The sequence below is a fragment of the Oxyura jamaicensis genome, chromosome 3 (assembly GCF_011077185.1).
Source record: "Oxyura jamaicensis isolate SHBP4307 breed ruddy duck chromosome 3, BPBGC_Ojam_1.0, whole genome shotgun sequence".
In the NCBI taxonomy this organism is placed as follows: Eukaryota; Metazoa; Chordata; class Aves; order Anseriformes; family Anatidae; genus Oxyura; species Oxyura jamaicensis.
In genome coordinates this window covers 12,595,403-12,621,848 of record NC_048895.1, presented here as the reverse complement: position 1 = coordinate 12,621,848, position 26,446 = coordinate 12,595,403, and the positions used below count along the sequence as shown (strand labels likewise).

The window sequence follows — 26,446 nt, the reverse complement described above, 5'->3', positions numbered from 1 at the left end:
AGCCCAACATTTGGCTGCAGGTCATTCACTCTCATGTTTAGAAAAACATTAAGTATCCATCTTGCATTTTGAAATTATTCATAACTGTGTTGGCCTTAATTTAACCTTTTTTTTTTTTTTTTTTTTTTTTTTTCCCCTCATGTTCAGAGTTTTCCTGCCCTCCTTCCTCAACTCCTTAGATATCAGAGTTGCACCTTAAACACCTGAAAACTTGTGGGGTTTGGGTCGCATGCAAGAGTGAAACAACCTTGTGGAAATCTCCTCGGAGAAGCTCAGCTCTTTGAAGAGGAATCTTGTAGAACATAATTGCTGTTTAGTTTTTGTTTGTTTGTTTGTTTTCAAAAACCTTTATCGACCCATCTCTGTCTTCTGGGAACTTGATTTGTTGCTGTAATTGAATCAAACAGACTCTTAATTAGCTAGATCCTTTTCAGAAGGGACAACTTATTGCAAAATACAGATTTACTTTCTCCTCATGCCAGTGTTGGGCATGAAAAAAAAGCAACTAAAGTCTTGGACATACTTTTATAACTAAAGTTTTCCTCCCACACATTCTTCTCTCTCTTGTTTCATTAGTTTTGGAACAAGATCACCATGCCATGGAAGAGAAATATTATTTCAGCACAACAAATCTAGTGAGCACTTGAAATTGAATGATAAATTCTTTTAGATGATGACCCTTGTTATCTTTTGCATGACATGATGTACACAGCCCTAGTATAAAACAGTAAATAAAATAGTGGTTGCTTTATCATACAGCACCTATAATTACAGAGGAAAAGCAATCAAATATAAAAAACTTCTCAACATACATGTATACATGGTAGGTCAGTGATCTGCCTTCATGTCATTAATCACTGACTTTTCCTTTATTAATACAGATTCTTATTCCTAACTTTTCAGGAATTAATTTAGGTATTATTTTTTAAAAAAATATTGCTATCTCTGAAGACTCCTTGCCCTCCTACCAAACCAATTTAATACAAAAAATATTATTCAAAGGGTTAAATAGTGACACAGCTCAGGTCAACATGTAGTATCAAAGCTCAGCCACATTAGAGCTTCTAGTTTTGCATACCATCTGCAGTTACAGTGTCAATGTATTTACAGTTTTTCATGAAAATTTGAATCACAGGATCAGAGAATGTTTAGGGAGGGAAGGGACCTCTGGAGACCACTTCCAGAGCAGGGAGCAGGTCCAACTCCCTGCTCAAGCAAGGTTGCCTAGAGCAAGTTGTTCAGGACCACATCCAGGTGGCTTCTGAAGATCTCCAAGGAGGGAGATTCTACAGTCTTTGGGCCAGTGCTCAGTTACATGCACAGTACTCAAGTACTTTCTGATGTTCAAGAGGAACCTCCTGTATTCCAGTTTGTGTCCGTTGCCTTTTCTCCTGGCACTGGGCACCGCAGTTAAACAATCCCAACTATCTCAGCTTCTCCTCATAGGAGAGGTGCTCTAGGCCCTCGATCATCTTAGTGGCCTTCTGCTGGACTCTTTCCAGTACGTCTAGGCCTTTCTTGTACTGAGGTAGCCAGAAGTAGACAGAACACCCCAGATGTGGCCTCACCAATGCTGAGTAAATGCGAAGGATCACCTCTCTCGATCTGCTGGTAATACTTTGCCTAATGCAGCCAAGAATACCAGTAATCTTCTTAGTAGCAAGGGCACTTTGCTGACTCTTATTCACCTTGGTGCCCATTAGGATGCCCAGGTCCTTTTCTGCAGAGATGCTTTACAGCTGGGTGGCCCCGAGCACACCCTGGTGCCTGGGGTTGTTTCTCCCAGGTGCAGGACTCTGAACTTCTCCTTGTTGGACTTGATGTGATTCCTGTCAGCTCACCTCTACAGCTTGCCTAGGTCCCTCTGGATAGCAGCACAGCCCTCTGGTGAACCAGCCACTTCCCCCAAGAGTCCATGCACCTGAGACTGTTGCAAGCCAGAGAATACCAGAGACAGTGAGAATTTTCATGTGGTAGTAAGTGCATCTGGATTTTATTTTATTTTATTTTTTTGACTTTGCCTAGTTGCTATCTTTCATTTTACCTTTTGATGGAGTTCAAGTTTGTTCACCCTTTATAGACAGTTCTCAGGATTATGATGTGAAGTAGCACCAGAGGCTGGTGTGCTTCCTTAAGGAAAATAGCTTCATAAAGCCTTTAAAATCTTTTTTTTTTTTAAACTCAAACTCTAACACAATAGATCATGGATGTTTGATAGCAGTGAATTTAGTTCGTCCTCATTAAAAAATAAAAACAAAAACAATCACACAAATTATCCAGTTTATCAAAACAACAAAAAAAAGTAACTCTAGGGTCTGGCTTGAATTTGTAATTCCTGATCTGAGTGTCTAATTTTTTCTTGTCTTCCACTTGTGACCAGCTCTGATTTTTTTTATTTCCTATCAGGAAGAAAAATCAAATTAAGCAACATTTTAGCTGTTATTACATTCCAGAAGATTTTTGTCTGCAGATGACATAACTCCTATAGTCAAGTGAGGCTTGAATATACGAGATGTAGGGAGGTTATCTGAGAAATTGCCTTGTAATTTCTCAATAAAAGCCTATTCTTTTAAAAAAATGTTGTCTGAAGGTGATATACTACTTTTCCCTGATAAAAGCTGTTGAATGTGACTGGGATAATCTTTGCTGAAGTTTTTGTTTGCCTTTGAATTTATTTTGCTGATATCAATCTTGAGTATGTATTGAACTCAAATGTTAAATGAGACATAAAGTACTTATAAATAACTATGGCTGCAAAGTGATCACATTTCACTTAAATTTCCTGAGAATTAAATAGCAGTAATTAATAGGATATCATTTTCTTGCAGTTGGCTTAGGAAGTATTTTTAAAAACACTACCGCATATATACCATTGGTCTGGGGTTGGTATCAGACCTAATAAATAACTTGACAGTTTTGCAGTTCTCCTACAGGGAAAGAGACTGCAGTGATATTCTGCTTGATTTTACGCTCCTTCAACTAAAAGTGTTTATTCAAGGACACAGAAAGGACACTTTTTTTTTTTTTTTTTTTTCAATGAAGTTTTTTTCCCCCTAATGGTACCTATCACAGACCTGAGTGTCTGTGGTTGGGCTGCAGATCAAGTAGATTGCTTGAGGCAGGAGCTCATCGAGATCCTGCACTGTGCATGTGAAATCACACACCAGGATGATAGCCAGTGTGCTTTACCCGGTCTCCTATAAATTATGTATAAGGTTTGCAGTGAAGTGGTGCCTAGGGTTTATTACTTCTGATTTTCATTGCAAGCACCTAGGAAATGTCTTTAAATATCCTTGGTCATCATATTGTGTCCTACTCTCAGTGTATGATACCATAACTTAGGAAAGAGATGGACGATGACTGTACTAAAAATGTAGTGTAGATCATACAATGAGGCAGGTAGCTTGCAGATCACTTCAAAGAAGCAGAGGGAAATTGTTATCTAAAAGAGAACACACAAATTGTTGGTCAGAATTTAATCATGTTATAAAAAAAATCAGTGTAATGAACAAAATATTGAAAAAAGATTTACTGCTAGCTTCAATGTGGGCAGGGGAAAGCAAATTATTTTGACAATATCATTCTATTTTTTCCTGTGCACAAAGGAATGAGTTACTGGGTGAGCTGAAATGGATTTTGCAGATTCAGTGGCCTTGTGAATGAATATGTATGTCCTCCCATACAGATTGAAGTCTGTAGGTCTGGTTGTAACATTGAGGGTAGACAGAAATAGGACTTAACATCATGAGCTCCTGCTTGACAACTCTTGAATGCTTGGATCCTGCCACTTTCACTGCATCCTGTAAAATATTTTTCAGTAAATATATATATATTATTATTACTTAAAAGTAGCATTTTAAAATGCTGATGAAAGCTCAATAAATTGCAGATCCTCCAACAAATACAGCTGACTGTATGTCCTAATCTGTTCCTAATATGAGGCTAGTCCCTAATTCTGAGGTTCAGTATGTTGATATCTCATATGGCAATTTCAAGGTGAAACCTAACCAAGTGGGACCTGGTGGGGTTTTTCTGTTTGGGAAGATCATTGGTAAAATAAATTTGTTTTATTAGAGGTAATCAGCAGCAATGGAATGGCAGATGCTTTCTGTGATACACTAACAAGATGTGCTGTTCCTTGTATGCTGTTTTTATTTTTATTTTTAATTAATACACTTCTGAAATATGAGATCACCCTGCTATGGATTAATATAGGATATTGCCTGTACTCTGAATAGTTTATTCTGTTTTGAGGCTTCTTGAAGCTGGGCCGCTCCCTGCCTACTGCAGACCAGTTGCCAGAGCACACAAGCTATGAGCTGGAGCACATGAGCAGCAGGAAGAGCAGCTGCTGTATTTGCAATCAGGTGGCTAATCCAGCACACTTACTGTGTGGGTTCTGGTAAGCAGATAATTCCCTGTTTCTTTTTTAAAAATGTTGTATGCTCCTCTCCAAAGCTGGTGCCAGTGTTGTATAATATGTGCACAATCATTAGTTACCGCAATCAGAAATAGTGAGGGTTACAGCAAATCTGGAATAAAAACTTCATGGATAACAGCTAGATTCAATAAAATAAATTTCTTTCACTTTTTAGGAAGAAAGCACTTTTTTTTTTTTATCTATTTTTTTAATCACTATCCTTTTCCATTCTTACACTGAACGTATATGAGCCCCCAAATTCATCTGAGTGAATGTAAGAAGAAGAATTTCAAATGCCAAGGAAGAGGTCAGAAGAGGTAGGAAATGAATGGAGAATGAAACTGTGCCACAGACAGGAGGGGAGCAAACGGATACAGTTGGAGATTTTGTCAAATGAAAGAATAAGACCAAAATACAACTCGGATTTTGGCTTTTTTTTTTTTTTTTTTTTTTACATGTACATATAACTGAGCAGCTATTTCTAATATTTAATTAGATATTATAGAATTAAACCTGTATTTAAAAGTATGAATTATTATTATTATTATTATTGGTTACCCTTGAAAAGATGCTTAGATTTTTCTTCCACATTTATGAGCTTTTACCAAAATAATTTGATGTGTATGAGCTCATTACACTTATTACTTAGCTCTAGGAAAGGAGCAGAATTTTTATATTTAATTAATTTTAAATATTGAGATATATTTCAGATACTGTTAAGTTGTCAAAATGTATTTCAATAAAACTATTTTTTTAATCTAAAAGTCACATTTTAAAATGTTGAAAATGTTCAATGTTATGGCTTTTGTAGTTTTATTGTTTTTCATTTAGAGAATTGCTGTCATTCATCAGCATTCATGCCTTTCTAAGCAGTAGTTAGAGGAGTATGTTTTCAGCTGGGTACATCTGTGATTCTGTATTCTGTGATTCTGTATTTTCATACAGAAAACTAAAAGTGATTGAAAGGGTAGACATGCTACACTGTTGCTATACAGTGACAAACATACATATCTGACTTTCCAATTACGTAATAGATATTACATAATATATAATGCTTTTTAATATTTTTATATGTAATACATAAATGCTTTTATAGAAATCGGTTGCCTCATTTAAAAAAATATATTTTTAAATAGTGCTTATCACATAATCTAGAAAACTGATGTTTCTGCAAGCTCAACTATAAAATTATCTGTATGATCCTGGAAAATGACAGGGGAATAATGGACAGTAAATGACATTTATGCACACAGTTGATTAACTGTCTCTGGCTTGCTGTTCAAAGCAGTTGCATGATCAGGTCAATCTAAGTGCCTGTTACCAGTGGCAAAGCAAAATAACCATTCGCTTAAAGAAAGTTAGGCAATCAGCTCTTTACCCTTTACGGTTTTCAGTAATTGTATAAAAAATCATTTTATGCTGGTTGCAGTCAAACATGAAGTCCCTTAACATTCTAAAAGGAAATAATAATAACACTTAGAAAATGCATAAAATAACCTTTGACGTGAGTCTCTTGAAAAGAGCAAGTTATTAAAATTTTTTCATCTAGTATTGTTGTGCACTAAGAGCATTTAGTTTTCAACTTAGATGGAAAATCAGGAACATATACAGCTAGCTAGGAATATATTCTGTGAAATTACTTGGCTTTTTATCATAGGTAGTGCCACAATAGTTGCTGGTGCCTGCTGTGTTTACCAACTTACCCAGTTAAAATATCATTTAAAGTTCTTTGTACATTGTTAAGATTTGAAATGTTAAGTCACGCTGATTTCTGAATATGCAAAAATGCAATCTCTGGTGGCAGGAGAGTTTGAAACACTTATGAATTCTGTATTTTTTTTTTTTTTTTTTTTTTTTTAAACGAAGTAAATATCTAAATATGCTGGATCTGACTTCTTTTTCACCAAATGTGATGGAAATGCTTATAACAACCTGGTAACAAGAGACCTTGTTAAAGGCTAGATGGAAATGGAATAACATGCTGCTGTAGAGGAGAGTGTTGCTTGTTACTGAGGTATATACATTTGCTATCAGATACGTTCTCCTCCAGTCTAATTTATTTCTAAAAAGTATCAGGAAGATAGAATTGCATTAGTAAGGGTTATTCTGTCAAAATTACTTTAGAATTGTCTTGGATATCTTTCAGTGCTCGGAGTGTAGATTGTCAGAGATTTGTTAGGAAAGAATTCTAGGTATTGTTCCCATTAATATTGTAAAGGTATTGTATAAAGCAATGACATTTTATGGGAGTGCTTTGTTATGTAGGTTTGATCCCCTGAATGAGGATGCCCTTAATGTCATTCTGGAGCTTAAGAACTGGGAAAGACTGCCTCCAGCCACGAGGTGAAACCTTCTAGGCCATAATGAGGACACCACTGGGGCTTCCAGCAGACCCTTTGGTAAACATACATCTGGGGAACCCCTCTATGTGCACCACTCTCCAGAACATCAGTGGTGCTAAATGCAATGTTCTAATGGCATTGTGCAATGTGCACAATGGCATCAGCGGGTCAAATTATCAACAGCAATTGAATGTGCAGAAACTGGGGAGCAGAAATAGTGTTTTTTTTTTTTTTTTTTTTTTTTAATTGGATTTATGTAGCAAGGCTTTTGTAGCAGTGGGGCTGCAGGGGTGGCCTCTGTGAGAAGACCCCAGCAGCTGCCCCATGTCAGATCAGCGCCAGCTCTGGCTGGCTCCAAAAGGGACCTGCTGCTGGCCAGAGTTGAACCAATGAGTAGCATTGGTTGGACCTCTGTGAGAGCAGATTAAAGAAAGGGATAAAAAAGCCTGCTGGGCAACAGCAGCTGGACAACAGCAAGGAGTGAGAGCCATCCCTGCACACACAAAGGTCAGTGCAGAAGGAGGGCAGGAGGTGCTCCAGGCACACAGCAGCAATTCCCCTGCAACCCGTGGAGGAGCCCCCGGAGGAGCAGGTGGATGTGGCCTGGAGGAGGCTGCAGCCCATGGAGAGCCCCCGCAGGAGCAGGCCCCGGGCCAGAGCTGCAGCCCGTGGAGAGGAGTGGTTGTGGGGGAGTTCAGATGCCCAATAGGGTAAAACCACCACACCTTTATAGAAAAAAAATGTATTTGAATGCATTTCACTCATCACAGTGTTTAATTCACAGCTAGCTTGTTTCAGGGAGGTATTTTTAGTATGGGCTATCATATCCACATGTCACCATAAACACGTCTATACTGATGTGTACACCTATATATTCTCCAAGTGCAATTCCCAGCTCTGTGATGGGGTGAGGACCTGGGATGTGGTGACGTGTCCTGCCTGGCTGTACAGGCATGTGGAGGTGCGAGCTGTCAGGGGTGCGCTCCAGGAACTGGATGTACTTCAGCCAGGTTTCTGCTGTGTGTGGAAAATAAAGTGTGGGCAACGAGCATAAATTCGTACTGCACCTTCCTAAAATGACTTGTTCATCCTTCTGGAAGACTGAAGGGAAGATAATTTGATTACATTTTTGAGGCAATATCCCACTGTCTTTGTTTATTAGTTTTTAAATTTGATTTGTATTTCCAATGAAGTGTCTATCCTTCTATGTTAGCAGTTGCCAGTAATTAAACCACAAACCACACAAATTATCATCATAAATATTTACAGCTCATTGTCACTCCTATAGTCAAAATGTGGTCAGCCAAAATTTTCAATAACCTGTATAGAACAGTGCTTGCCATGTTCACCCTCCAAGGAAGCAGCTTCAACATATGGACTTAGCAATATGACTTATACATTGTTGTTGAATAACTGGGAGATAAATGGCTGAGTTTCAGACTAATTTCTAAAAAAAATTTCTTCTTTGAAAGGCACTAAATTGTATTAATGTTATTAAAGATGACTTTCTTTGGGATATTATTTTAAATGCTAATTAGTGTATTTTTTGAGTGAAAAAGGGTTTTACTTGGGGAAATGTATTTAGCGTTCTTTCTTTGTTTCCTTTGCTATTTGAAACTCTGCATTTAAAAGCATTGTCACATACATTCATGTTTCTTTGTTTGTGAGTTACTTACCTCGGTAGATAAAAGCCATGAGAAGGAGTCTGCAGTTAACATCTTATTTTTTTAAGGAACACATTCCACATGAAGCAAGGATGTGGTGGGCAGCTGGTGTTGCCCAGGCTTTTGGGAACTGTCCTTGGTTGTCTAACTGAAATTATAGCAGACAAGCAGCTACATTGCACAGTGAATGCACAGTCTCCAGTAACCAGACCCTAAGAGAGGAGAAAGGAAAAAAGAGTCAGAAGTTTCCACATTTTTATTCTTTCAGCCAAGAGCAATCAGGGTAGGCAGGCCAGCTGCTGTGCTGAGATACAGCCTTTCCCACTTGAAAAGTACTAAGCACTTGCATTGAGATAAGCTTGTCACATGGCTGAGCACAGGAAATTAAAAATGAAGGGTTTGTGCTGACAAGTTCAAGAACTGGTGTTCACACCTCCAGCTGATGTGTGTCCCTGGCATACTGAATTTACACTCCTGCCTAATTAGGCTCCCGACACACTGACCCTTCTGCACTAGAAGAGCAGCTGCTGCTCTTCTGCTTCTTGCACCAGCTTGAGACTGAGCTGCTCATGGTCAGCCTGCACACTGCTATAGCAAGGATGTCTGCGTCTTTGCGTCATGTCAAGCTGTAGCAGCTTTTTCTGTCCAGACTTCACAGCCAGCCTCTACCATGCAAGAAATCATTCAAGCACTGGAAGAGGCTGCCCAGGGAAGTGTTGGAGTCTCCATCCCTGGAGGTATTTAAGAGATGTGTGGATGTGGCACTAACAGACATGGTTTAGTGATAGGACTTGGTAGGTCAGGTTGATGATTGGGCTTGATGGTCTTGAAGGTGTTTTCCAGCTTAGATCATTCTATGATTCTGTGAAAAGGGACAGACAGGGACTCTTGGGAGATACAGGTACTCTAATGAAGTATAAGGAGCCTTGTGCAGCCAAATGGCTCTGCAAGCAACCAGATTAGATCCTGCATTGTTTGTTAACTGTGGAGGGGCACTGACATACCTATCCTGGCTCCTCCAGTGCTACCTGGTATGTCTGTTTCAGCAGCGGTGTGTGGAGCTACCATAGGTCATCCCAACCAGCCAAATGTGGTGCAGATGCTTACCCTCTATCAGACGACAGAGGCAAGGTCTTCTGCAATTGCTCATTTAGTAATCAGTAGATGTAAGGTAACCCTTGTAAGAATGACAGCACTACCAAATTTGTTGTTTTGTTTTATTTTGGATTTCTGGAATGTGATGTCCATGTCAATAGTAAGGAGGTGTTGCTTGTGGCTTGCAGGCACTGGAGTACTTCCCCAGAAAAACGCAGCACAGCTAGGGTTTTAGAGTAAGCCATCATCCCAGGTTAAAATGGAATATTGATTACCATTTTGAAAAGGGGAAAATCAAGTTCTGAAAGTAACTAATGGTAAAATACTTCATTTATATGGTTTCTGATTTTGCACTAGCTATTTAAGGCATTTGTCAGTGGCATTATGAATTGTTAAGTTTGCCTTTTCTTCTATGCCTTTTCTTCTATGAATGTTTTAACATTGTTCATCAGAGATAATAGATAAATCTTTGCATTGCAATTCAAGGAAAGAAGTTACTATATTGCTCACTGTTGTCCTTGGAAGAAAGAGTTCATTTTCTTCTTGACTTTTTATTTATTTATTTATTTATTTTTTAGGAAGAGGGTGATGTATTTCTACAGCAAAAGAAAAAGAGCAAACCCCTTCATATCTGGTGTAACTTCTGAACTGCAGTGTGCTTAAAGGTTGATACATTGAAAAGTTTCAATGCAACCTCCAGATTCTTTTCCACTTTTACATCTAAAAGGTTTGTGTTTTTAGTCACTTGATGTGTATGCAGCAGTCTTCAAAGTAAGCTGTATATTAAATAGCAAGTATGCAGTGGAAGACTTTTCCAAGAAACTGATTTCTTCTGCAATTCATAGCAGGACTTCCATTTTGCAGCATAAAATGTATTGTAGAACACATGAATATTATGATTGAAATAAGGAAATAAGGAAAGCAAACTTTTAAAAATATTACTCATGTTTTTGATTGCATATGTGACTAAATGGAATTACTTTGTGGTGGTACTGACTGATGTTGAATGCAGTTCATTAAGGTGGCAGGTTGGAGCTAAGATTCACATTTGGAAAGCAATTGCCTTTTGATTGAAAACACCATCAAAAGTATCAAAGTGCAATAGACTTCACTGCTTTTTGGATACCACAATAAGAAGCAGTATTTTTATTGGTGAGAATGTGCTAAAATCCCTAGGTTGGATTTACAGTGTGATAGAAGTATCATTATCCTGCAGTTACTGCTGAGACGTCTGTACTTTATTGATAAGTCGTGTGACTTACCCACTGGGACTTGCCACTGAGACTTCCAACATTAATCCCCTTGTTCAACACTGGAAAGTAACCAATACTTTTCTGTAGTTATTACATTACATTAAATGTGCAGCATACATTGTGTAGTTTCTATATGTTATATTGTATTCAATTACACATTGCAAAAGGTCTCGGTCTATGAAATGGACCTTGCCTTAGCTTCCGGGAGTGTGACTGTAAGCTCCTGACCAGATGCGTTAATTGTGCTTGGGCTTCCGTAGCAGTAAAATATGTTCTTACTGAATTCAGACAGGTTTTATTTTAATTTATGTGTTGGGTTTTGTTTGCAATGACAATGCCACCAAGCTTTGATGAATGTTAAAGTTTTTTTTCATTAAAAAAACAGATTGTTCTAAAGTCTGTACCATTTGAATGACAATGGCAGATAAGAATAGATCGTTACTGTTCCACAGAAAACAAAGCTGTTACATGCCAATCGCTGTTGTTCTCAGTACAGTGTTGTTTGCAGATAAACACTCTCCACAGTTCCTGTAGCAATTTTAAATCTGGAAATATTTTGGAAAACACGACCCATCATCATGTTAGTTCCAGGTCTTTAGAAGCTCTGAATATTAGCTCAAAGTGCCTCTCCTACAATGTTTCTCCCTGTTGGTTAGGAAATTAAATGAAAATTATGATTTGAAAACAAAGGGTTGAGGAAATTAGTATTTTTGCCTCATGATTTGAATATTTAAAGGTTATATTTTTATTTCCTCTGATTCTAGGAATGGCAAATATTATTCTCATATGATTACATCTCAACAGCGATCATTAAAAAATATATTCCAAATGTTATGTAACATGTAATAAATACCATGAGATTCATCAACATTGGTGATAAATTCAGTCTGGATATCAGAAGAGCTTGTCTTTTTGTTTTCTTGGGAGGCATTGCAGCCCATATAACCATAGTTTCTTTTACATAAAAAGAATTTCAAAGTCCTGGGTGAGGTACGTGGACTTAGAGAGACAAAATTTGGGAACAACTGATTGATTGGTCAATTGATTGATTGGTCAATTTGATCACAGCAGGTGCGTCTCCTACCTGAACCATGAAAAGTAAGTAAACAGAACTAGGTTTCTTTTTCATAAGTAAGGCAGAAATGGTTGCAGTTAAAATTGCAGATTGCTTTGGGATAATTGAAATGGAGAAGCAGTTCTAGAAGTGCTTGGAGGCACTGGAATGGCTTTTGGTGCTAATTGTTTCCCAGGAATATGCAATGTCAGACTTGAGCATGACAAAAAGTTATAGAGGAAACCACAGATGCCATTTTGAATAGAATATATATTAAAGACTGCTAGTTCTTGACTCATACCATCTGCTCTATTTTTTTTTTTTTTTTTTCAGATGTGCAAGTTATTTGTCATGTCTAGAGAGGTATTTTAGGAATCATATATTTCTTAATTTTAGATCAATGCTTTATTAATTATTTTTGGAGAATTGCAAAATTATAATTGATTTGGGTCTTTGATGAGCATTTATGGTGGAAATGGCTTGCATTCTGATACTACTAGACTCAAGTATGGTCAAAGGGCTGGAGCACCTCTCCTGTGAAGACAGGCTGAAGGAGAGGTTGAACCAGGTTGTAGTTGTTCAGCCTGGAGATGAGACGGCTCTGGAGATGAGATGACCTTATAGTGGCCTTCTAGTACCTAAAGGAGGCCTACAGGAAAGCTGGGGAGGGACTCTTTGTCAGAGGGTGTCATGACAGGACAAGGAGTAATGACTTTAAACTAAAAGAGGGTTGGTTTAGATTAGATGTAAGAAGGAAATTCTTCACTCAGAGGGCAGTGAGGCACTGGCACAGGTTGCCCAGAAAAGCTGTGGATGTCCTATCCCTGGAAGTGTTCAGGGCCAGGTTGGATGGGGCTTTGGGCAGCCTGGTCTGGTGGGAGGTGTCTCTGCCCATGGCAGTGGATGGGAATAGATTGGGTCTGGTCTGAGGTGGAAAGGACTTCAGGCTGATCCTATCTGGAATTGGGGACATACATAGAATTTTGTTTTCCAGTTAAAGCTCTCAAATATATGCTCATTGTATTTTATAAAAGCTCTTGTTGCTCTGCTGCACTCCTGTTCATAATAAAGGTCACACAATTACTTATGGAAATCACGTAACCACAGGCCATGCATCTCGGGGAGCGGACAGCAAAGATACAGCGTGTGATCGTCAGTTGCTAAGTAGACAAACAAGAAAATGAAATACCACCTTTTAATAGTGAAAAGGTTATGCTAAACTCTGATCAGAAATTTTTATTTTCCTGTCAGCCAACAGACATGATGTAACGTCTGCACCTGAGTATTTTGTTAATTAAATTAACCTTTTATTCCATAGCTCACCTCTTTGTCAGTTAGCCAAGAAGACAGAAGCTGTCCTCTACTGCATGAAGCCTTCTCCTCTAGTTGCTTTCCTTCTTACTCAAACTTTTCTCATATCTATGTTTTCTTTTCCAGAAATGTAGCTCCGAAACCTTTTGCTGGTTCTTTTGCTCCCCTTCTTCTCTTAGCTGTTGAAAGCTGTTGGCAGAAAGCCTGATGTTGATTCCTTTCATGCTTTTCAGCCCACTTCAACTTGAGTTCAATCTATGTTCTTTGTTATTGCATCGCACTTATCCCATCTAAAGAAACAGAAATCTCCTTTGTAGGCAGGTTTCAAGCAAGCCTCCCTTTTCAAACTAGCCTTTTTTCTTCCTGCGGTCAAATTCAAATCAACTTTCTAAAAGTTATGAGGCTTGACTCTGACATCACAAGGTACTTCTAGAAAGGACTTGATATAATTTCTTAGATATGTATGCATTTAAATATATTCATGTTTTAACTGGAAAAGGGGTTGGGATCACATTTCTGATTTGGCTTGAACCACCAGGTTACGAAAGGCATAATATTACTGTGCCGCACTGGCAGAGGGGTGTGAAGGAGGCTTCTTAGTAAATCGGAATGGAGGCTAGCAGCATTCATGAAAGGCTTCATAAAAGATAGCGAGAAACGAGACTTTTCTGTAAAGAAGTCAAAAGTGCAGGTGGGAGAAGATAATTACTTCTGGAGGATTTAGTACAGTGAAAGTTTGCTACCTGTGCTGCCAGGCAGCTGATTTTTGTGCTCTCTAGCCATATTTGAGACAAGAATGTCAGTCTTGTATTAGGATATGCTACTACTCTGTCATCATGAGGTTTGCTTTGGAGTGAACGCACCTTTGCAGATCTGTTAGTGCCTCTTTTATTAGCATGCTGTGTGTCCTTTGTCCAATTGCATAACAACATGGTAGATGCTAGGAAAGCATTTGTCATTTTATATCATGATTGGAAGAAAAAATGTTTCCAATGAATGCTTTCTCATTTCACTTTGAAGCATGCAAGGTAAGGATTCATATATGCTCCGTACAAAAACATAACTAGGAGTTTTAGCAGTCTATATATCAAGAAAAGTTAAATTGAATTAACTTGAACAATAACATATGACTCGGGGTATTATTTAATACTTGTTCTAAAAGTGTCTTCCCCCCTGCTACCTTTTTTTCTCATTGCTTGACTTACTTCTTTCTAGGCTTCCTTTTGCTTTCTGGTAATGGTGCATGGGCTTCTCTCTCTTCTTCTTCTAAGCTGGTTGGATGAAACTTTCTAAATAAGGACAAAATGTTTCGTTTCTTTGGGATCTGTCACAAGCAGGCAAAACAGGTTTTCAGTATTATCCTGTGTACTTTTTTTTTTTTTTTAATTATTTTTTTCATTTTTTCAACCTTTCTTCCTTTCTCTGCCTCATGTTTGTTATCTTGTGATGCCATTGGTCCTAGAGAGTGAGCATCTACAAGGTGACCAGTTTGCTTGGGAACAGCCATTCACAGCTTGTCTGCAGGACCCACGTCTTCTACCAGCCCCTCCAGCTGGTGCCCGGCAATGACACTGCCACTGGCTTGACTCTGGGGCTCTAGATGTTGTTATGGCAATTAGCGGACACCGGAGAAAAGCTACTGTAAATATATTTTTTGTAGTAACGTCTTCTCATGCTGCAGTTTTATACCATAGCTGGAGTTCACAGCAAGTTCTGTCATGTGCTGTTGTAGTTTTCTAAGTCTGCAAACATTTTCTATTTTTAAAAGCATTTTTTTTTTTTTTTTAAGGAAAAAAGGTGTGAATCAAGTGTATAGATATTTACCATAGATAATGTATGGTGCTCATATCAGCGTCTAAGTTAAACTGTTTAGCACTTGACATACATGGCTATGGTTTGAAATGCAGTCTCCGTGAATTGCATCTGGAGATTGAACTGGAGAAATGGAACTATGCCTTGCACCTCACATTAAATCACAATTTCAAATGTCATTTTCATCCTGAATGATAATTTTGCCAGTTAATTTTAATGTGATTTGCAGTATATTGCAAATACTAGCTATAAAAAGAACATCTGCAGGAATTTTATTATCCTCATGTAAAAAAAGTCTGTTTTACCCTCATGATGTCCTCATCATGATTGCTGTGGTTTGTGCGTATCTTTGTAAGATGGGGAGGGATGGGATAGCAGACCAGTAATTTCAGAAGTGCGGTAAGGAGAATGTTTTATGGACTTTACTCTTCCATACAGCTCCATGCCTTTCAGCCATATGCATGCTGCCTGGAAGCAGGACTAGAAATCAAATCTACAGAGAATCATAGAGTGACCTAGGTTGGAAAAGACCTTGAACATCGTCAAGTTCTGACCTACTGAGTCCCATCACTAAACCAATCCTTAGTGCCATGTCCACAAGTCTGTTAAATATGTCTTCCTTTTGTTCAAGAGAAAACATTTGAGTTGAATATGGAATATCAAATTATGTGATGATGTTAGCAGGCAGGATCTGGGAGATGTTTGTGACTAATCACTTACAGAGAGTTCCATAATGACTGTATTATGAAAGTTTTCCAAGATAAATTTATTTGTTTCAAAGGCTGTCCTGGAACAATAACTATGAATTTTGCTAGGCTTATTAAAGCATTTTATGTTTTACCTGTTACATAGATGAATTTAGGAAGTAGCTTCACAGTTTTTTATAGCTTCACAGTTTTCTACTCCCATTTGCTGGGCAAAGCGTTTCTAAGGTTATGCTTTCTTCTCAAAAATAAAATGAATTATGGAAACAATGACATCCTTGTCTCTGTATAAATTGCCGCATAAAATCTTATTAACTTGTGATTTTTTTGTGTTCAAATATTTGCTTATGTACTAAGCTGTACCAAACTTCAGATTTTCTTTACTAGTACATAATATTCATTTTGCTGTCACTGATATCAACAATTTTTCATTGCAACACTTTTCTTGATAAATAAACAATGTCGGGGAAAAAATGTATTGGAGAACTCCTATCAGACCAATTATATTTTCATTTTATAGTAGTTTTCACTTTATGCTTTCCATATTTTAAACTAAAAATAGAGCTGCTCTGAACCCTGTCCGGCCAACCTGGCTTTAGAAGCTGCACATTCTGTTCAAGCCAGTTGCTGGTGTCTGTCCCTAGCAGCTGGCAAAAAGAGAGACATCTCAACTTAGGATGGACCTGTTTGTGGTGTTCCTTTCTAGTTTAAGAGATGCTTGACTACTAGATGTATAAACTCAGGTGAAATATCACTAGCAGGTTGTTAATGGCTTGTTTTATCCTCTTGACCTGTTGTTTGACAATATGTTTACTATCTACTTGTGATGTCTGATAAATGAGGGAAATTTCTTTTGGAAATTCCCTCCTAGTTACTCAAAGCTGGTATGAGTTTTGGCTGCATGCATGAGGGATTGTACTGGGTCTGGCTGGGATGTTAACTTTACCTGCAGCAGTGCTGTGCTCTGCACTTGTAGCTAGAACAGCAGTGGTATCACACCGGTGTTGTGTCTGCTGCTGAGAAGTGCTGGCACAGCATCAGGACTCTCTCTGACCCTCCTAGGGGGTGGCCAAAAAAGTGAGAAAGAAATATCAGCAGGGCAGCTGACCTAAACCAACCAAAGGGATATTCCATACGATGTCACACAATACCATATCATACGATTCCATCTGATGTCACACTCGACAATAAAGGGTGGAAAAAGGAAGAAGAGGGGAGGGGTGGGCTCTTGTTGCAAAAATGTCTGTCCTCCTTCCGAACACTGGCCACGTGCGTTGAGGCCCTGCTTCAAGGACATGGTCAAGCATCGCTCATTTGTGGGAAGTAGAGAGTAATTTCTTTCCTCTGCACTTCCACATAGCCTCTACTTGTTTTGTTTTGTTATTCCCTTTCCCCCTCCCTCTTCCCCCTTCCCTTTTTTTTTTCCCTTTAGTTGAATTGTTTAATTAATAATAATATTTCCTTAATAATATTTTTTCTCTTTAATTAAATTATCCTTATCTCAACCTTCAGTTGTTCTTTCCTTTACTTCTTCCCCTCCTCATCTGAGGAGGGGGAGTGAGAGAGCGGTTGTGGTGTTCAGCTGCCTAGCATGGTAAAACCACCACAGGGATGTACACCAACCGCATGCCTAAGAGGATTTCTTGTGCTGCTCTGTGGTTCTGATCGGTCATTCCAGGTGTGTTGTGTCTTCTTTATTGACAACCTGTCCAATCCCCCCCTTTTTTTTGGAAAGCAAGATGATAGAAAACCAAGAAAAATAATATGCTCATCAGTGGACACTTAGTGGGAGGATAATAGGAAGATATATTGTTTCTAAATCCTGCAAGCTAGTTGATGCTCTAAAATGTGGTAGTTATGGTAGTTGGGGTAGTTATCTTAGTAGTACTATTACAAATATTATAAATATATTAAGGATACAACAAAGGAGGTAACTATGCAGGAAGGGAATTTCAAGACAAGGCAGGACTGCTGTGATGTTGCAAATGGACTCTGCATATACAGCAGCAAAATGTGTCCCAGAATCTGAATAAAATGCCGATCTGTTGGAGAAACATTTAATCTTGTCATAATATCTATAATGAGTGAGTGTAAAGCTTCTCTTTTTAAGCTTTTCCTGCTCCTAATTACCATTACTCCGTTAATGGCAGGAGTAGTTTTATTTCAAGGTTGAATTGGTCCAGCTTTGTCTGGATTCCAGCCACATGGTTTTGCTAGCTCTTTGTGAGATTAAGAAGTCCCTTGCTATCAGATACTGTTTCTGTGTGTAATTACCTATACACGATGATTCAATCACCTCTCAACCTTCTTTTCAACAAGCTGAATAAATTGAACTGCACTTTGTAGGACTGTATTGAAGGAAATCCCCAGATATATTTTTTACACATTTAACAATGTCAGGGCAGAAGTAAGCCGCTCTCATTTGCTGTTGATATATATTCTTCCATATATTCCTCCTAACTAACTTGTGTATACTCACATTTGTAGAGACGTAACACACATCAACTACTCGTTCACAGCAATGTCCCTTTCAAGGTATTCAAACACAACTTAAAAAGGGGGATAATTGTGCATTCTTTCACTGTACAGGGATGGAGATGTGCCTTCCACCCTGGTGTTGGGATGACCTTCTCAGTCCTGGGACTTGAATGCTGGAAAGCAGTTTGTCTCAACAGGGGAAACAGCGAGCTACTTACCTCTGGCTAATTAGTGTCAAAGACAGTATAAAATAAAGGTTAGTGTTTACCTAACCCATTTCTGGCTTTTTGGAGTTTTGCTAAATGGAAATTGCTTAGCTGTGTTTCTGTTTCAGTCATGTTAATCACTTTGAATAAAGCAAGATTTTGCCATGGTTGAAATCTTTTGTCTCATCCCTGGTGTCAGGGATCCCTTGCTCTGGGGAGGGAGACTTTTTTTTTTTTTTTTTTTTTTTTTTTTGTCAGAGGTGGACAGTTTTCTAGTCTGGGCAAGAAGCTCCCCAGGAATGTAAAAAGTGAAATATTTGCCTTTAAAACAGTGCAGTTGATGCATATAAAACAGAGGCTGTCCAAGTTTTAGGAGCCTAATTTCCTGAAGAGCTACCTGCACAGAGCATGTTCTGTTTGGGAGAGAAGAGAGCTGGATAAGATCCCCTCTCAGCCTTCTCTTCTCCAAGCTAAGCAGGCCCAGCTCTCCCAGCCTCTCCTACTATGAGAGATGTTCCAGTCCCCTAATCATCTTCACAGCCCTCCTCTGGATTTGCTCAGACACAACGTGGAAGGCAGGACTGGGTAGTTCTGTGACATGGGTCCAAAGATTTCAACAGTGTTGTTTGCCCATATGAATAACGACAAAATTAGTTCTGACTTATGAAAATCCTGAGAGAATGACATCCATACTAATGTGTTAGAAATACTCAGGGGATGAAGGAAGGGAGAGAGTAAGTTGGCAGGCTCAGGTATTCAAGATACCAGGAAAGGTTAGGGTCTACCGAAGTCATCTGCAGTTTCTCAGCAGAAAGACAGGTTTCTATCTCCATTCAGTTTGGAAATCAGCTCTCCTCCTCCAGCTGCCTGTGGTTTGAATCTTGTCTATCTTTCTGTGGTTTCTACCCCTAAAGTAGAAAAGCCACAAGGCCCATACAGGTGGAAGGTAAGCAACCTGTACAAGAGATCCTATTGTAGACAGTTGAAAATATATAAATAATATATGCAGGAATTGGCAGCAGGTGTGAGCAAAATGCCAAGCCAAATGTTGCAAGGAATAAAGTCAACTTTAGGGAGCTAACAAAATCAAAATCTGTTTCTATTGATTTCCCTTAGAACAACTCTACCTGAGATTGTTATTAATCCTCCTGAGCACCCCGAGTTTTTGTTCTCTCAGACTTTAGCTGCCTTGCTGCAAAAGATGATTTGCATCTTAAACTACCAGAAGCCTTGGGACCACAGAGCAGTCATATTACCAGGTGATTTTACCCTGGGGAGGAACTGCACTGACTGCAGCTTTACTTTAACAAGAGCTCAGGCTTCAGGTTTGGGAAGAGGTGGAGAGATTGGAAGAGCGGAGGAAGCCATATGGGAGTAATTTTAACCTTCAAAGTGTATTGTATATAGGTTTTTGATGTTACAGAAGCTCTGGTGTCAGTAGGATTTCTGTGCCTGAAAAAAAAATAATATTAAAGGTGTTGTCTCATGCTACAACCTGTGAGTGTACAAATGTATCAGCAGAAATTTCAGGGTCAGAAAAAGGAATCACCACTTGACACTGACAGTAAGTTCATGGGCACTTGACTCCTTCCATCTCACTGGTTTGAACTTGCCAGGTCATGGAAACACAAAGACTCCGAGTGGGAGTCAGGATTATTTGTAAGCCCTTCCACCAAAGTCAATTGATGCAGAGACTGGCCCTACAATCCCCTGGCCACTTTTGCCTGTATTTCTACACTTCTCTGTGCTCACGGTGTGATACATCACATCGATGTGGGTGTCCAGCGTCACAGGTGAGTGGGGCAAGGTTTTGGGCTCTACTCTGAAGCTGCCCCAAGGGAAGTTGTGGTGGGGCTGTGCCTGCCCCTCTGGTGCAGATGGGAAAGAGGTGGTGTGACAGAGACAATTTGAGGATGGAATGAGTTTCTGAATGAGGTACAGCCTTTGCCTTTTTCCTGTTTGCTGTCTCCAGTGTCTTGTTTCAGGCAGTATTGATCGTGTCAAACCTGGGCAGCTTTATCAGCAGAAACGGTAGTCTTTGTGCAGAAGGAAAAGTCCTCTGACAGCCAGCAGAGCATTTAAAACTAATGAAAGTGCTGTTACAAAGCCAGTAATAAACATGATGTGGCCTGTTAGCTGTTATAGTGGCACAGTACAAAATTTCTATGAGCCCACTTGGTTGGGGTGTCATTAAAAGTCAGGGACTTTTCTGTGTGTGCCCCGGCTCCCAGTCTGTCTGGTAGCCAGGGCTTGTTTCAGCTCCGGAGACTCCACCAGATTATTTCCTCTACCCCCAGATGACCCAAAGAGGAAGCAAGGAAGCCCACTAGTGATAACCTGCCCTCTTCTTAGCTGGCTGCCCCACAAGTGAAGGCTGTAGGCTTGGTCCCTTCCTCTCACAGCAGCTTCTGCAGTGCTTCTATGAATGACCACAGCCAGGGAGAGAGGCAGCTGCTGAAACTCTCCTGTCAAGCTATGCTGGAGCCTCTTCATGCAGTTTTGCAGTCCTCCTGTTTAGCTTCTGCAAAGAGATAGTGGGGTCAAAGGTGAAAAAATTCAGGGGACAGAAGAAGGGATTGAAACATACAGCCTTTAGCTACAAGAAAGAAAGCACAGACCAGTGTTCAACACTATCAACAGTCCCAACAAGTGACAATAAAATAATCTTCAAAGAGACAGGTCGACAGTGACCTTACCTATGGTGCCCAAACTCCAGTAGGCAAAATGATGTGAATTTTCATAGGAGAAAAATGCACAGGCAGTGACTAGGTCAAGAAATCTACTCAGCTCTGCTGAGAGTTTGCCATCCAGGAAGGTGCCTTCTGAAGGATATGAGTGAAATCCTGGTACTGTTAACATCCAGGAAGGTTTTGCCACTAATAATACGATCTCGGAGTTCATTCCAGGTTTCTCCATGATAGGCAATGCCTGTCTACAGGGGAATACAATGAAAGTAAATTCACAGCTTAAATGGCTTTCATACAGTTGTGATTATGAAATAGAGCAGAGAGGATTAAAGATCAGCAGCATTAACTCTAGGTAACTTTAATGAGCTCTGTAATTCTAGAAACAGTGAGGAGCTCAGCGTTGATTCTTACTGACGTAGACAGAATAACAGTGTTTGAAGAAAAAAATTAGCACCTTCTCAGACAGGAGGGCAAAAGGCTAAGGAGAATGGCTGTGCATCGCTTTCTCTGTCCCAGCCTTTATGCCTTGTTCTTATCCATGAAATCTGAAGTGACTTTGAGTTCCTACTAATTTTCTTTTTCTTCTTAAATGTCAGAGTAATATTTTTCTGCCTCTCTTTCTTGACCTTTCTTATTTTCAGCAAAGGAGGAAAGATGCACTTTTTATGAACTGGGGTGAAAACTGTTAACATGCAGCATGCACACCTACACCAAACTTTTGGAAAATAGAGGGCAGCCACACTGTGCCTGTGGAGACGGAGAGAGCGTCTTGAAGCTTTTTGCCTTGGAACATTTCTGATGGGGAAATAATTTCTCCCTGCCTGCTCCTTCTCTGCTCTGACAGCTCTGGTGTGAAGGATCACTCCTACATAGTGAGAGGAGTAATTTGTCTTCTAGGGCCTGAGCTAAATATGGACAGGGTCCTATTGATTTCTATGGGAGCTGGATGGGCTCATAAAGGCACCTTTGTAGACATAATTTGCTACTCTGAGCTCAGGTCACTGCTTTCAAATACTTGCAATTTCATTAAATCAAGAGTGCTTTCAGAGAGGAGTCTTTACCAGTTCTTGCCTCATCTCTGACTGCATGATCTTGAACAAATCACCCAGGTCAGAACCTTCTATTTTGTGTTTTTGAGTCCATTTTCAGGTGACATCAATGAATCATTAGACTTTCCAAAGTCCTGCATGCCCACAGGGTAGGGCTCCCATGCTTTAAAGTATCTCTGCCAGCAGCCATGGAGCCTGCAGGACTGTCCTGTGCACTCTGTGCTGTGCAGATCATAAAGATAAGTAAAGAAAGACAAAAAGAGAGGGTTCTTTACAAAAGAATACTCTCTGCTTGGCCGATAAACTCTGCGGGAGGAGATGGCATGCACTGCAGACTGGGAGACCTGCGTGTGTGAAGATATTTGAGGTACTACAATGCAGTGTGATTGGCAGCAAACTGATGATACTCTGGAGTAAAATCTGGGACTTCGCACTGCTTCAGTCCAAATCTGCAAAGGAAGCAGGCTTGGAATTCTTCTGTGAAAATGCCCCAGAATTTGCTACTTCTTGGTTTGTCAAGAACAAAAAGGATGAGCTTCAGAGCTCAGTGCTTGAGGTGAGGGCAGGTGCAATCCACATGCACACCATGTTAGAGCAAGGAGGCTTTGAGGGAATGTGATGGCTGCTGACAGAAGAAATCTTTCCCTTTGAAAACCCAAGAAATGTCTCTATTTTAACTTTTCTTACAGGGTCACCATTGCTAGGAGAAACCAGCTGAGAAACCTCAGTTGCTATTAGCGCTCTGAAGTAAGTAAGCAGACCTCTGGCCCCATTCCACAAGGGGTCCCTGGCTTCTTAAAGCTCACAGCTGTTTTTACACTTCTGTGCCATAGAGAAGTTACTGCAGCTTTCCCATCCCCTATGAAGATAATGATGCCATCTCACAGCTTTCACATATTAACCACAACTAGGTCTCTGCCAGCTTTCTCACATCAGTTATCAGTGAAAAGGGCATAAATATAGGCCTAAAGGCACCTGCAAGCACTAGGCCTGGTAACTGCCTCCACCAGTAGGTAGGGCAAGTTCCCCTGGTCCTTTACATGGATGTTGTGCTGAGGAGAGGCTTCCTGAAGCATGAGTTGTGCTGACTTGCAACAGGTAATCTGTCTGTGAATATGTCTATGTGGGCTTGTAAACTTTGCTGGGTTCAGGAGTTATTTTTCTTTTATGGAAGATTACTGAGTCTGGGAGAGAAAGCGCCTTGAAAGTGTTTAAAGGTGACTGTACCACGTGTGTGGTTTTGGTTATGAGTGTGGAATTGCTGCAGGTGAGTGTGGTTTTAGTAGCTCAGTGCTGTATCAGGATGAACTGTGGCATATGGGCTATCACTTGTTAGAAAACAGGGTAAATTTGGTAGATCTTAAGTTATAATTGTTCTACTTGGAGACTAGAGTTGTAACTCATAAGACTCTGTATCTTATGATACAGAGTCAAAAGAAATCTCCACGGAGACCTGATATAGCACTCTACTTTGTGTTAGATAGGAAAGAAGCCATAAGCTCCCAAACATGCCCCCCTGTGAGGGTGCTGTTATGTGAAGACAATCATCAATGTAGTCTTTTCTATCTGTGCTTAGGCATGGAGTTTATTTCAGAAAATGAAGTATTTAGAAAAGCAACAGAAAACCTAAATTTGTGTAGTATAGCAGTTTTGAAATAAGCAGGCATTCTGGAGGCCTACAGCAGTTGTGTAATTAGGCATTAAGGACTCATTAATATTTCACAAAACAGAAATGTCAATATATAGTAAAGTATTAAAATGTTAGCCATCTAATTTCCTTGCAACGGAAAACAAACACTAAGAAGGCATTCTGTAGGGAAGAATATAAGGATAGGTTTACATTTGCATTGCCTGTGAAGCTTTATTTGTGCAGAAAGGTGTTAGGAGAAAGGAATCAATTTTCAGGGTCTCTTCTAGTTTTGCAACCACACGTATTTAAAATATGCATCCTACGTTGGAACAAAATCAGGGTAACTTATTTGTGCCTCTTCACAGTAGCTATGACAGTCACATTCAGATGCCCATTGCTGGCCTCCTGAAGGCAGAATTATGCACTCATTTTCAGAGCCATTGGCTCTGAGCACGCATGGTTGCTCAGCAGCTGAAAATGAAGATGCTTTAGAGAGATGCTGGTGCTCCAACTGCTGAATAGTAACTGAAGCCAATGGGGCAACTCATCTGAGTGCCTGCACCCTGTGTGAAGCTTTGGGCAGTGAAGACTGAACAGTTTGTCTCTCTCCTTTATAAGATGCCAGCTGCGGTGTAAACCAAGCTTTATTCCAAGTGTAGGCAACGATTCAGGCTGGTGTCACTAAAGCATGCCGTGCTTTGGATGAAATACCTTGCATGTGCTGCTGTGACCTCCTCTCCTCCAAATGGCAAGGAAAGTAATTGTGGAAAATAAAGGGCTGCTCGTTTATTTTTGCTTTCCCAGTGAATCACGAGCAAGATTTGTCAAGGAAGACTAAGTGCTGCGGAAATGAATCAGTATCTCTGGCACTCGGTCCTGAAATGAGGCCTCTGATTTGAAATCTATTGGGGTAGATTTAGGCTTCAGGGTTTGTAAGTAATGTTTCCTTCTGGCCTAGGCATACAAATAAGAAAGAAGTCTCTGCTATGTATAGTTATTAGATGCAGAATCCCATCCCTACAGTCTTCAGGGGTTTCAAAGTCCAGATCTGCATTTTTGCAGTATTGACCCTTACCCAATACCAATTCATGTCACTTGCTTGCTTTCACCAGTAGCGATGTGGAGGCTGTGTGTAATGAAATATTAATCATTCATTACATGTTGGGCAGCCTAGGGTTTTTAAACTTCTGTTTTTATAAAATATCAGTTCAGTTCAAAACCACCAGAGGATACCAACCATGCTGTGTTTGCAGTGTGAGCACACAAACAGCTGTTGGGCTGTCCCTGCAGCTGTGTGGTGGTTTTACCGTGCTAGGCAGTTGAACACCACAACCGCTCTCTCATGCTCTACCGACTGAGCTAGCAGAGCGGTACCACCACCTGAAGAGCACAGAGCATCTTTCAGCTGAGACCTACCATTTTTGCTGCCTTCAGATGCACTGAACTGTTTTATGCAGAGGTCCGTGAAGATTTATTCTTTTTGTTGTTAAACATAGTGTTTTTTTTTTTTTTCCCTCAGTCAAATGAATTTTATCAAGTGCGGTTGTACTTCTGCAATAAGACAGCTGCAGGCTTTAAAGGCGTGATGTTCAGGAGAAGCTGGTGCTTGAGCTCACTCCAAATCCATTCTGTATCCCTTTGAAAAGCCAGACATCTAGGGAGAGTTTTGTATATACGAGTGATACTTAACTCCATTTAAAAAAAATCGAAACAAAACCTCCCTCTGAGCTGCAAGTAAGAACACCAGCCTCTTAAATAGACCTTTGCTCAGTGTAATCTGGAATACCATATATAGAAGTGGAATGTGTTTTTTTAGGTGGGGAAACGGAGGCAGTACAACTTCACATGCAGGTTTCATGCACTACTGGCTGCAGGGGTGAGGGACACTGTGGCTATGGCTATGGGTTGCTTGGCCATGGCTGGGGAAATGCTGCCTCTGGGCTGCCCGGGGGCCAGCTCTTGGACTGCTGGAAGCTGTTAAGCTGAAATGCTCTCTTCATCTTGGCTTCTCCTAAGCTGTTTTCCTGTGCTGATGCACATGCTGGCTCTCCATCGTGCAGCAGGAGCAGTTGGGGACCAGCCATCCCTGCTCTTCAAACCGAGCTCCCCAGTGCCCAGGCAGTGTTTTGGAGGGCTGGACACAAGGCTGCGGCTCAGCTGTGGCTCAGCTGGCAGCTGGTGATGGGCTGCTTTCAAAACCAAGCTTGTAAGTCCCTGGCTCTCTCTTCAGTTTAACCAGTAGTCCCCTCTGAACTAGTCTGTATGCCAGAGTACTCACTGTTGGTAAATTATTTTGGTTTATATCAGCAGCTTCAAGTGAAAATTAATAATGAATTAATTAATAAAACAACAAATTAATTAATGAATAAAAATTAATAATTAATTAATGACTAAAATTAATAATGAAAAGTAAAAAAAAAAACCCTCAATGCAGAGAAATAATGGGATTGCTTAGCTGTGATAAGCTTATAGCTTCATTTGAGAACATCCACACTGAAATCAAAATTACACATGTGAAATGAGAATCTGCGAATCACTTAGGAATCATTGGAAAAGACCCTTAAATCATCAAGTCCAACCATTAACCTAACACTACCAAGTCCACCAGTAAACATGACTAGTACAGGGGTGAGTCAGCCCATAAAATAAATAATCTTGATGAGGGGTGAACAGTCAGGGTGCATCTTAAATCTTGGCAATGAGTTCCTTTTGAAATGGTGAAAGCATCTGTATTATTATTA

The 26,446-nt window shown here is 39.9% G+C and overlaps 1 long non-coding RNA gene across 2 annotated transcripts in view; it reads left to right on the top strand.

Annotated features, from left to right (window-relative positions):
* LOC118165182 overlaps nucleotides 1–26,446 on the top strand; it is a 452,777-nt gene that overhangs the window by 298,253 nt on the left and 128,078 nt on the right. Inside the window, exon 2 of one of the 2 annotated variants that reach the window (XR_004749899.1) lies at nucleotides 10,100–11,638. The exons of the other annotated variant lie outside the window; for it this stretch is intronic. This is a non-coding gene — a long non-coding RNA (uncharacterized LOC118165182). Of the gene's footprint in view, nucleotides 1–10,099; nucleotides 11,639–26,446 lie in introns of those variants that run through there. 2 annotated transcript variants of the gene reach the window in all.